The 13,035-nt window shown below is 41.9% G+C and overlaps 1 protein-coding gene across 5 annotated transcripts in view; it reads left to right on the top strand.

Moving 5' to 3' along the window:
* The window catches only part of SORCS1 (sortilin related VPS10 domain containing receptor 1), a 492,654-nt gene that overhangs the window by 163,189 nt on the left and 316,430 nt on the right, over positions 1-13,035 (top strand). The window lies entirely within an intron of this gene.

Raw genomic sequence — 13,035 nt, forward strand, 5'->3', positions numbered from 1 at the left:
TACAATTGGTCTCACTCGGCATTCCGCTTGTTATAAAAAGCCACCACCAGCATGTTGTCCTATAGGCCTCACAAAAGAGGGAATGCGCATCATTGGAGAACAGAGCTCAGCAAGGCCACTTACAGGCAGAAGTGATGGATGGTGAAGGGCAGCAAATTTCTCAGCCAGGATTTAAGTATTAGACTTTTGCGTGTCATTAATTTACAGTCACCAAATGGGGGGTGGGGAAGCTAATTAGCCAAAGTTGGTTGACTTAGCACTTTTTCTCATCCCCTTTTGAAACAAACAGAAACTTAGAATTTATTAATAGGATAAAATAACTCCAGGATATTTTTGCCAGTCTTTCTACCTTCAATATTTCTCCAGGACAGAGTGCAACTAAAAGTCACCACACTTTGATTTGAGGTGTGGCTTGGTTTTGGTTCTCTGCCACAGATGGTAAAATAAATGATTATATTCCTTTATCTGGCTTGGGCAAAAGCAGTGAGTCACAGACACATGATTGTCATATGTTTGTGTCACCGTGCCGCAGTTGGGTCAGGCACATGGAAGTGGTTTGACATACCGGCCCGTCGTCATATCTGACTTTCTCCTTTTTCTTCTCGGTTCAGGGTGCACCTTTGCTGGGCTTTCCAACATTCCCATTGCTTTTGTAGCGGAATGCACTCGGAATAATGGAAGTGGCCCTGGATTCACGAGAAATGAGTTCTGTTACGGGTTCTGCCACTAACTGACAGTGTGGACCTCAGCGATTCATGTAACTTCTGGGCTTCAAATTCCCATAATGATAATAATCACAGTATCTCACATTTGAGGAACTATATGCCAGTGCTTTGCTTATAATATTTCAGTTAATCGTCATCATAATCCTATGAGGTAGGAGCTCCCCTTATTCCACACCTACATGAGGAGGAAACTGAAACCTACAGAGTGAAGTTACCTCCCTCAAGAAGGTGGCAGAGCTGGGGCTGGCAGCCTGGCCATCTGACTTCAGAGCCCAGACCTTGAAACCAGAGCTCACGGACTCCAGTGCCTGCTTGGGCCACAGGAGCCATGCCAGTGACGGGCGGCATGGGGTTCGCCCCAGTGGAGGCAGAGCCCATGCCCTGTGAGCTGGACCCACTGGTCTGTCCCGCTGATTTTGCCCTGTGGGAATATAAGCCTAGTATTGCCAGATCTTCTAATTTTTCTTTTCAAGAGGAGTGAGAATTCCAACTTCCTATTTCAGCTCCTGAATGTTAAATGCTGGCAGCGGATCCACTTTGTAGTTCAGCGTGTTGAAGGCCAACATTGTGCTCTTCAAACCAAACATGATTTGGGACCCCTGTGGTTGGACAGTCGTCTGCTTGATGATCTCTGATCTAAACACTGTCCACCCGTCACATTATAAAGAGGCAAATTTGGACTAAATGATCTCTGCCCCTCAGCACCACAGTTCTCTACAATTCTTTGATTATCTCAAGTTTCTGGTTTCCATATGTGCATCTTTTCAAATGCTTTCTTTGAAACTTTTTAGGAGGATTGTCCTCGGATATTTAACAAAGAAGACCCTGTCCTGTTGACTGGGCCTCCATGATCCTAGCCCTCTTTTTCAAAACCTTCGGATGCTGTCTTTGATTCTTCCTCAGTTTCCCTACAGTGTCCAGTTAGCTTCCTCTTTTCCCTGTAACCTGTTTCTCTTTTCTCCCCGATTTCTACCCTACCACACTGGTATAAGCCTCCAGACTTTTGCAACAGCACATTTAAATAGATTCTTAAATGTCTTCTTAAAGTTCAGCCAATTATAGCGCTAATCCAGGAGCTGGCAAACTGCAACCTGCAGGTCAAATATGGCTCAATTGCTTGTTTTTGTGAATATGGGTTTTATGGAACACAGCTACGCCCATTAGTAGACATAGTGTCTGTGGCTGCTTTCATGATACAACTGTGGAATCGAGTAGCTGTGACAAGCATTTTGTGGTCCACAAGCCTAAAATATTTACTCCCTTGTCCTTTAAGAAAAGGTGTGATGATAGCTGCTAATCACTTTTTACATTGATGGTGGGTTTAACTTTGTGCTTGCAGTATTGTGTGATCAGTTCTGTGCTCAAACCCTAATTACTCGCCACAGACACAGACTTCTAGAAATTGCTCAGCCTGGTACCAGACAGCATCCAAAAAACGACCCTAGTCTATCTCTCCAGCTATATGTTTAACATCACTGTGATCCCTGATCAGGCTGGCTTAACTGAGAAGCCACGAACATACCATGCTCACCTTAATGCTGAACTTTTGAAATGTGCTCGTGCCATTCTTCGTTATGATTTGCAGTCCATCATTCTTTAAAGTATGATATTTAATGGGCATCCATGATCCTAATAAAGCTAGTTATTATTGAGAACCTACTATGTGTCAAGGATGGCAGTAGACGTGCACATATGTACACTTTCATTCACCCCACACCAACTTACATTTTTAAACATACTGGAGGTTCTTTCATGTCATACTTGAAAGAAACCACATAAAAATAATTCAATTACTAGATTACAGTGTAATGAAGAGGACAGATGAACAAGTAATAAAATTATGTGCTTAGGCCATAAGAGAAATATAAAATAGTAAAGAAGCAAATATGAAACAACAGACTCTGCCCAGAGAGGTTGGGATGGCCTCATGGAGGAGGTGACTTTGGATCTGGGTGCCACAAATTGAGAAAGCCCTAGAGGCCTGAAAATTCATGGTGGTTCTATGAATAGCAGGGAAGTCAGGATTTCAAGATTGCAAGAAGTGGGAACATTTAAAACTAGAAAGGAGATAGATGCTATGTAAAATGACCTTGATGTCTTGGGGAACAGGCAGTTAATCCTATCACAGCAAGAGAAACTTGAGTGTTTCTGAACAAATAAATGAGTGACAATCAGATTCTACCCAGATTGTGAATTCCTGGATGGCAGAAATTAGAACGTATGTTTCTCTTTGTTCCCCAAAGGGTCTACCTGCTCTGCCTCAAACATGGTGAGCATTCAATAGAGAGTTGTTCATTGATTAATTTCTTCCTGGGGGTGAAACGTTTCTGGCTGGCAGGTAGCCAACAGCATGTTGAGTTTTCTCTGAGCTTGCTAAAATGCTGACACCGAGATAGTTAATTTTTTTAAGATAGCAAATATTGTTCAGGTGATAAGCATCAAATTCATGACAGTTTTGCAGTGCCTGTCACCTTCACTCAAGTAGTCAGAAGTGTTGTTTTCAGCGTTTAGCAAATTTTGGCAAAGTTGAAACTCTCTAGTAGAGGCTGAAAGTTCCTTCTTGCTTAAACCACTTAATAAAGTAGGGTTGGTAAACACTGGTTCTTTATACTCCTTGAGGACACCATGCTCTTATTTATTATTATTTAAGCCAGAGGAAAAGGAGATACTTCAGGAACCTTTGATGCAGTTGATAGAATGGAAAGGTTTTGCTTTTCCTCAAGAAGTGTGGACACCAAGCGCTCAGCCTTCTGTGCTGGAAGTATGATGACAGGTGTCATCAGCCTGCACTCATTTGTCACCAGTTGCCAGGAGTCGTGGAGGGCTGTGGGCATCACTGCTTTGAGTGTCAGACTTCAGGTTATGTATGTGGTATGGGCTTCTGAGAAAGAAGGAAAGATACTTCAAAACTGAAATCTGAGATACTGTAGCCCTGTGGAAACTGTTTTGTTTCTTTCCCCAATAAAAAGTAGGGTCGTGGTTTCATGCTGAGAATTCCGCCAAGCAGGGCAGTAGGACAGTAACACGTTCGATTTGGCTCTAAGGAGAGTCCCAGGGTCATTCTGTCTTTTGACCTGAAACACTTTACTGTGGTTCTGATGCAGATAGAATTGGTAATTAGCTAGACCGGAATGAACCGCATCAACAGCCTTGCCTCGCAGGCAGAAACTGGTTTGGGTTTCTGGTCTCTAGGGCCAATTTATCTAGGAGGCACAGTGTTTAGGGCCCGCAAAGGTCATCCTTCTTCTCTGCTGGTTTTCTTTTAACCCTCTTCTCCTGTCTCTCCTTTCTCATTTCCTTCTCCACCCTCACTGACTTGTACCACATCAGCACACTCTCTCTCCACCCAGGCATCACAGGGGCATCATCCTTGCATTTTTATGCGCCCACGCAGGCTATTCTGGTGAATGTTCTTCCTTTTTTCTAGCCCTTTGGCTAAATTAAGGTCTGGGTTCAATGACACTGCTTCTGTGAAATCTTTCCAGATTCCCGTCATCCTACTAGGCAAGTCCTCGGAGCATTTTGTATGCACCACTGTCATAATATGCATCACATTAAATAGTGATCAACTCAAGGGCATAGAATTCCTTGTTCTGTTTCCATCAGTGTATCCTAGACACGTAAGCTTTGTGCTTGGCCAGTAGTCATCGAAATATTATAATAATAATAATACTTATGATATAAAAATAAGTTATACTGGGCTAATCATAATATCTGATACATTAGCAAAAGTAGGTGCTCATGTAAACCTCGTGAATAAAGGGAAGGGTCTCAACACTGAATCTCACTCAAATCTAAGGACTTCTCCCATGAAAATCCTGATATGCAAGGACATCACCTTTAACTTTATTTTGCCTGCCTCCCAGCCAGGTGCTGCCATTCAGTAATTCTACCAAGTGGTATCTTTTCCTCAAGACAGAATGCTAAACAATGATTTATTGCTTGAATATGCATTGCTTTCATGGAAGTGATTTGTCTAAAACAACAGTAAAGGTCTAAATAAATTATTTAGTCCATGCTAATTCTTCACTTTTATGTGCTTTAGTAAGCATCAAAATAAACAGCCCGTGGGACCTTTCTTCCCCCGAATTAATCTTGGACAATTGAAAGGGAAAAATAGGAGGAAATCTGAAGAAGAGGTTCCATTTTCAGGAAAATAGATTTCTTTTTTCCTCCCATCTCCAGGAGCAGCCAGAGGGAGAGTTCTGGCCCATGCACTTCCCCTCCCTCCACTCACTGTGTCACTTACGGAAGCCCCATGACTGGGTTCAGGGACCCCCACACACTCCTGTCCAACAGCGGGAACAGTGTAGCTCCTTTTCTCTGCAGAGAGATTCGTGATGCCCAATCCCTGTCACAAGGCCATTCGTGATTTCCTGGGAGATTTGTATTTTATAGGACTTACAGGATGTAGGGTTTCTAAATTTTACTGGTGTCTTGATTTAGGATTAAAGGATTAAAAAGTGAGAGAAGCAGCAGCGACATACCTATCCATTTTCTAACTGATTTCCCCTGTGCAATAGAGGTATCACTCTTTTCTAGCCTTCTTTATCCTTCTTTAACTGAAGCCCCATTTCCTGTGTTTGCGTTAGGAACTTTTGAGTGACTTTCAGTTTATGAGTTCTTCGTTAGCAGATAGATGGTCTTGCAGATTCGTGGGAAGTTTCTCTCCTCCGTTCTGAAGTTGACCCCTGTGTTTATCCCTGCTGGTGGGCAAGAGGAGACGTGGCTCTTTCACCTGGAATCCAGAGAGGACTCAGCGAGTGAGATGTGAACATGACCCCTCAGCTCAGGATGGTGGGAGAGGTAATTCAGCCCATCCTTCGAGGCCTCAGCTCCAGGTCAGAAGCCAAGATCTAGGCTTAAACCTGTGTGACCTGCACCCCAGCCCCTCTCATCTCCTTTATGAGAATAACACAACCCATCTTCACCAGGGTTATGGAGTGAGCTAAAGGGTGTACTGTAAAGCACCTGGCTTATTGTAAGAACTTGAAAAGGCCCCATGGAGCAAGGGCTTAGTCCTTTCTCCTTATTCCCATGATGCTTGGTTTCTAAAGCATTTGGTTCTAACCTGTCAGCTCAGTGATGAGCTAATGTGTGATGAGGGCCACATTCATTCCCTTTTTTTGCATCCTCAGTAGCATTTAGAAGAACAAATACAAGGTCTATCCAAAAAGTATCCCACCATTTACTATGAAAAATAGAGACATTTATTTAAGAAGAGACAAGAAACGTTCTACATAGGACAATGATGCCTCAGTCCCCTTCAGAGTAGACATCTTGGAACCTCACACAGGTCTCCCAGTTGCCATCAGCTGCCCCCTCATATTTTCCTGAATCTCATCCACAGTCTGAAATCTCTTCTCTTTCAAAGGTAATTTTAGTTTTGAGAAAAATCAGAAGTTGCAGGGTATCAAATCTGGGCTGTAGCGGGGCTGAGTCACCTGGGTGATTTGATGTTTCACCAAAAACCTCTGCAGGAGACATGATGCAGGAGTGGCTGTATTGTCATGATGAAGCTGCCCATCACCAGTTGCCCACAGTGGTGGCCTTCTGAATCATCTGAATAGTTTCCACAGAGCAATGTTAAAAACTTAACACAAAACTTGATGTGGATCCATTGCTCTACTCACTCAGCATTTTGAATGAAATAGCCACACAGTACACATGCTCACTCAATGGTGTCTACCACCTCCACTGACTAGTACAGTAGAGTCATCATTACTCACGCATGCACATTCCAGTCTTTTCTCCTTGGCTGCCAAGTTACATTGATGTCACACAAATGGTTCTCATTATATTAACAGTGGAGGAACTGTATCCAGACAGATCTTGTATACTGTGGGATAGAGGTACTCAGTTGGATAGATGATAGATAGATAGATAGTTAGACAGACACAATAGGACAGATAGACAGAGCCTATATCAGACTAATTGAAAGCAAGAAGTGTAATCTTTGAAACTCTTTGAAACTCTTCTCTTTCCTTCTCCAAAAAGGTCTTGCACCATGACGGTTAAGTGCCTGGGCTTGAATTCCTTTTATTTGGGTCCAAATGGCAGCCTTTCTACTTAAGCACTAGCTGATCTTGGGCAAATTCCTTAAATTGTCTAATCTTCCATCTGAAAATGGCAGGAAAAAAAAAGAAAGGGAAGGGAAGGGAAGGGAAGGGAGGAAGGGAGGAAGGGAGGAAGGAAGGAAGGAAGGAAGGAAGGAAGGAAGGAAGGAAAGAGTATTGGTTATATGGGATAGTTAAGAATGTGTATAGATTTTGTTATTCAAAATGTTTAGCTGAGTGACACAATTTTAAAAGTGCCCAATGCAGTAAATTGGTGATAACAACCCAGTTAGTAAAAGGGAATTCTAGTTTTACCCATAGGAAAAGGGAAAAAAATCAAACAAATTGACTAAGGTCATACAAGGAATTAAAATTGGTCTGTAACCAGAACCGGCTTTAACTTCTAGCTTTAGACCCCCTACCCCACCTCCCACACAACCTCTCTTTGGGTTTGTCCCCATTGTACAGTGGAAGTGATTTTGAGGGTCTAAAAAATATAGGTGAATGTCCAGAATTTCAGCCTTCGATTTCAGATCTGCCTCCTGATGTACTTGCATTTTTCCAAGCCTGTCCATTTCTAGATAAAAGAAGCTCATAAAGTGGAAGTGGATCCATGGTCCTGGCCACCCTCCAGGGGTCTCCCAGAACTGTGCATGAAAGCTAAAACTCTTAAACGAAAGGACAGAAAAATCAATAAACATTTAGATTGACTCGTCGACATGTTTTACATCTACTCAGCCCTCCCCCAAAGAGATGCATGGCATTACATTTTCTGTAGCATTTAATCCTTTAATGTGCCTAAACTTTCAAGAAGAAATTCAAAGTGTTTGGAATGTCATTCTTAGCATTGGGATTTGATGGAATGCCAAAACTTGTGTTGATCAGGATATTGTGGTCTCTCTCTGCTCTAGAGGCTCGCTCATGTACAGTAATTGCTCATGTAACTGGAACACGTTATTTATGCCTAGAAAAGCCCATCACCAATATACTTGACTGACTCAGGCCATCCACATATATCAGCTTTCTTTCGGGGTGGCAGGAGAACGGTATGTCTACATTGACATGGAGGTGGAGTTTCGAGGATAAAGGGGGCATTGATAGGACATTGATTTAAATGTGAGTGTGGGAGCCATATCATACTTGACCTCATAGATCATATTATGAGATTTAAACCTTATTTTTAGATCAATATGAGACCACAGAAAAGCTTTTATAAAGAGTGGAAATAGATGGCAGGATTGCTATTTAGAAAAAGATTATAGGGCTAGCAATGTAGAGGGGTAGCTTGAGGGGAAATCGGATGAGATGCTGACCATTGTCAGAGGCATTTCATTCTTCTAAGCGAGAACTGGTAGTGGGCCAGACCAGGTCGAGGTGAGGTTAGATGGGAGAGTTAGATAGGACTTAGTAACTGATTATATTTTTGGGGAAATGAGTAGGATAGGGTCATGGAAGACTCAGAGGTCTACCTTGAGGAATAGAAAGCACTCACTAAGTGTGGCAACACTAAAGTTGGAGTAGTGCAAGTATACAGCACAGAGTGGTGTTTTTATGGGAAGAAACCTGCAATCATGTAGTGTAACCATGGAGCAAACTGAAGCCCAAAGAGGTGCATTGGCTTCCTCAGTGTCACGGTGAGTTAGCAGCATAGCTCAGGCTGCAGCACACATCTCCTGATGCATAGCCCAGGTCTGCAGACATGGATAGTTCCCCTGAAAAGGTTTAATAAGCATCTAATATGGAATCCCACTCAAAGGCAGATTTCCAGTGAAGCTAATGAAGCTTAAGATTTGAAGCCTTCATAAACATGGGTTCCTGTGACTTCTGGGAGTGTGGGGGAGCGATTGATTGTTCCTGGTGGAGGGAGGAAGCCAGGTTGAAATCAGAAAACATTTCTGCTCCCTCACTCCTTCCAAATAGCCTAAAGGTATCTCCAAAGAAAAATGCACGTATTTTTATAGCACTGGTAATTTATTGTGATCTATTTTCTCATTCAATAAATATCCACTTTTATACCTCATTTTGTTTATATTTTTGTGTGATTTTTCTTAAAGAGAAGCCCTCGATTTGTGTGACTCATTTTTTCAAAACCTGGGTCTCTGCCTGATCCTACTGGCCGCAGCCTGCAGTCTCCCTCTTCCAAATTTCCCATCTCAGAACTGGCCCAACCCAGCCCTTTCTGTACACAGGGACTCCTGCTTTGTGTACCAGATCAGTGTGTGGCATGCTAAGATGATTCTGTGCTCTCAGAGGCTTCTTATTCAAGAACGGATTCTTCTAAAAGTCTAACCTACACCATTTATCAAACAAGGTGGTTGGAGTTAGGTGATCTTTCCAGTGCCTTCCAATTTTGTCTTAAGTTTCTTTTAAAAGAGGGGCAAAATGCTAATTTTTTATAGCCACCCAGCAGCCTTCTAGATGGCACTGTGGAGGTTCAGAACTGAAATCATGTAGAAGGGTGTCGGTTCTGTGATTAAATGACACAGCATGTAGAGGAATCACTTAACTGCTGTAGGATTTTTTTTCTTCAACAGAAGTCATTATTATTTACTGATACATTTCACTTGGGGTTCCCAGATGCTGTGTAAGTTTCACTTTCAAGCCAGCTTTTGTAAGCTTTGAAATGTCTTTGTTGCAAATTGTACTCCAACCTACCGTAGCACTCAGACAAGGCAAACAAAAAATCTCTGCTATTGTTTGTTTCTTTATTTTTAAGACAGTAAATTGTTTCTCCTCCTCCCTAATCTACATTAAGACTTTTTTGTGGTAAAGAGAAAATTTTAAACTCAGCATGTTGACTGTCTCTGGTGTTTTATTCCTGTTACTTTTGTTAGTTGTACTGTGTCGTAAATGAGAAGAGAAAATGAAAAAAAATTATATAAAAGCTCCCACTCTTTTCATTTTTGTTCCAGTGTCTTACTGAGATTCATGTTCTGGCACTTGGATCACCATACTATGCGTATCTTCCTTTGTTAGCTTCCGGTAAAGATGGTGTGTTAACCTTGAAAAATAGTATTTTTAAAAATTGAGTTAACCACTTCAGACCTATGAATAACAGCATAAAAACCAAGATGGAGAAGTAGAAAAGGGAAATACGTGGTTCATTTCTTTGTCCTGAAGCTTAAATGTAAGGAAGCAAATGAATAGAAGGACCCCTTATTGTTAGCAGGCAGTTTGTTGCTTAATGGTGTGTTCCCTTCGTGTGCGGGTTCCCACGTGGGAAGGGTCTTAATATTGAGACAATGTCTGTAATTCAGACAGACAGACACACAGACAGACAGACAGACAGACAGACAGTGATTTGGGAGCGTGGCGACCTCCCTTTCTCTGACCAGTGCATCCAGGAAGTTGAAAAGGAATGATTCCCTTTCTTGCATCCCTGCCCTCTCTCCTGCCAAACTCAAATTGTACCCCTTTTACTTAAACATATGGAAGCTTTCCTCCCTTTGCTTTCTAGATTTTCTAAGCGGAAATAATGCAAGACATAGTTTCTTATTGTTTTACAACTCCGAGTTAACAGTTCTCTGCATCACCTGTGTTTCTGTCACTAAGAACACCAGGCATCCTAATGGGTGTTATCTCCACTCCCTTCTAAGCACTATGTAGGAGAATAAGGGAAACACGCGTGTAGCTTGTTTCCTTAGCTGTGAGCCAGTGGACTTGCCCAGATATTCCACATGGTTTCCTGGAGCTAGAGCTCTCCAAACGACCCCGTGGGTCTCCTGCTTCTCTCCCCTACTCCCTCGTCTCAGATGCTTTCATTCCTTGAAGCTTTGGCTTTCAATATCTCCAGGTCTTTTTAATTTTCTATTTTATTATCCCTATACAAAAAAGTCTTGTCTTGAATATACATTTTCCTCATATTTTATATAATCATTTTATCTTAGTGCTCTTTTAGAATTACATTGGTGCTGATCTCTGGGTCTTTTCTAGAAAAATATTTTTAAATACTTTTTAAAAGATTTTATTTATTTATTTTTAGAGAGAGGAAAAGAGAAAGAGAGGGAGAGAACATCAATGTGTAGTTGCCTCTCATGCGCCCCCTATTGGGGACCTGGCTGGCAACCTAGGCATGTACTCAGACTGGGAATTGAACCAACAACCCTTTGGTCTGCAGGCTGGCTCTCAATCCACCGAGCCACACCAGCCAGGGCTAGAAAATATATATAATTTAATTTAGGATTTCCTTACTTTCCTTGGTGTACGGTGGAAGATTAAAATAGAGGGTAGTTTAGGACAGAGTCATTTAAACAGAGGAAGAAGACTATGAAATGGTCAACACTGTCTAGTAGATACAGATAAAGGGTTCCAGAATTATCTTCCTTTTTATTGTTCAAAAAAGAGGAGGAGGACTAGAGAAAGATAGATAGGAATGAAGTGTCATCATACTGTATGATTTAGCATTGTGAGATTAATATACTTTTATTTTTGTGCCTCACACCTTGGGGAATAGAAAAATGACTTTTTACTTTAGAGATCTGCGTCAAAAAACAACTTAGGTTTAGTGCAGCGATTTTCAACTCTTTTCATCTTATGGCACGAATCAACTAATTACTAAAATTCTGAGGCACACCAAAAAGGTATGTTTTACAAAAATAATAGTATTTACCTCCCCTTTTTGCTCCAGAGTGAGTTTCATTTTTTTCATGAGATGTCTATACTTGTATATAAAGATTTCTGGTACCTAGAATTAACCAGTCAGACGCATCCTGATTTTGTGAGGTGATCCGTAAGATGCAACTCTATTTATTACATGACCTCTCTATGATGGTTGAAGACGGGGCATTCACAGCAGGCAGCTATTGTTGTGTTGGCTGTCTTTGTCTGGCTGTCGAAGGGAACAGAGGACCGTCCCCTGACTAACTTGACTGATCAGTCAGGTATTGCACATTTTAAAAACTGTTGTGGCACACTGGCTGAACATAGTTGGTCTAGTGCATTTGTTGAATTTCTTGTGTTCATTTGCTAAATAGAGTGACCTAGCTCTAGGATTAGAATATAATAGCCTTTAATTACAGGCATTTCTTTACTTGTTACTAGTAGGAAGGAACTTGACTTTCAGACGTCAGGGGAAGAGATATGAGTTGCCTTGCGTGAGAGCTGCAGTTTTTTTATGTGGAGGCTCCTGAGACAGTGCTCCGGAGCTAAAGCCGTGTGCTGGCCACGGCTTTACATCGTGGCAGCCAGTGACCTATACAGGGAAGCGGACTCAGAAGGAGGACACAGCACATTTTACTAAAAAATGTACTGCTTTCCACAAGAGCTCTTTTCATACGCCACAGTTTGCTCTGTGCCTAGCATTGGTTAGGCTGTCTGTATGCCTCTGTTTCTGTCTGCATCCTCACTGTTGGCTGTCTCTTCTTTTAAGTTCTCCAGGGGTGGGGCAGCGGATGCTTAACTCCCGCCGATTCAGTGTCACACAAGATATCATATAAATAAATGTTACATTAAATTATGTGTGGGCTCTTAAAAATGAGAAGGTCGTTTCAGGATTAAGTGCTTTCCAGAGGCAAAAAAACATAACCCTTTTCTGGCTGGCTCTACACTCCCAATTTATCCCATTCTTTCTGCTGGTTTTCTCTTTCGAATTGTGTTTGCATTTCTGGATTACCTCTCTCTGAGGACTTCAAGTGCGTGAGTGTGGCTGTGTGTGCACTCACCATCATGCCCACCTTTCATCTCCCCTCTGGGGTTTCCTAATCCCGTTTAGTAATTATTGACTTCCCTTCCCTTTGATGACTCAAATGGACTGCTATTACACATTCACTTACATCTTCTGAAAATGACGATACTATAAGCCACCCTGTGGACATGTGTCCTTAGATGTATGAAAATCCGCTGTCGGGCATCCTTGATCTGGGGACAACTGAGTTCTGTAGTGAGTTAAGTGGAAGGATCAGCTCTCAGACAAGGATTTCACCAGGGTTTAAAGATTTTTAAAAATAAGTGACAAATGACAAATAAAAATTCATTGGCATGAGGTTGGTAAAGAGTTAGAAATCAAAGTTGCCTATTATAAGGAAAATATTCCAGGCATGTCTGGAAGAAGGCAGAGTGAGAGAGTCGGAGTCTGTGGTCAGCACCACATGTGATAGATTCGAACTGGAAGAAAGTGGGGATCCCTCCGTGGTTCTGCCTGGCAACGGTCACACTCAGGCAGTACAGCGTGAGGGTCGTTAAGCACAGTGATTAAGAGTCTATAGTTAAACTCGTCTACCACTTACAAGCTGAGTAATTTAAATTAGTCTCTGTGG

Source organism: Sturnira hondurensis, unplaced genomic scaffold (assembly GCF_014824575.4).
Source record: "Sturnira hondurensis isolate 20B ecotype Veracruz unplaced genomic scaffold, ASM1482457v3 Scaffold0014854, whole genome shotgun sequence".
In the NCBI taxonomy this organism is placed as follows: domain Eukaryota; kingdom Metazoa; phylum Chordata; class Mammalia; order Chiroptera; family Phyllostomidae; genus Sturnira; species Sturnira hondurensis.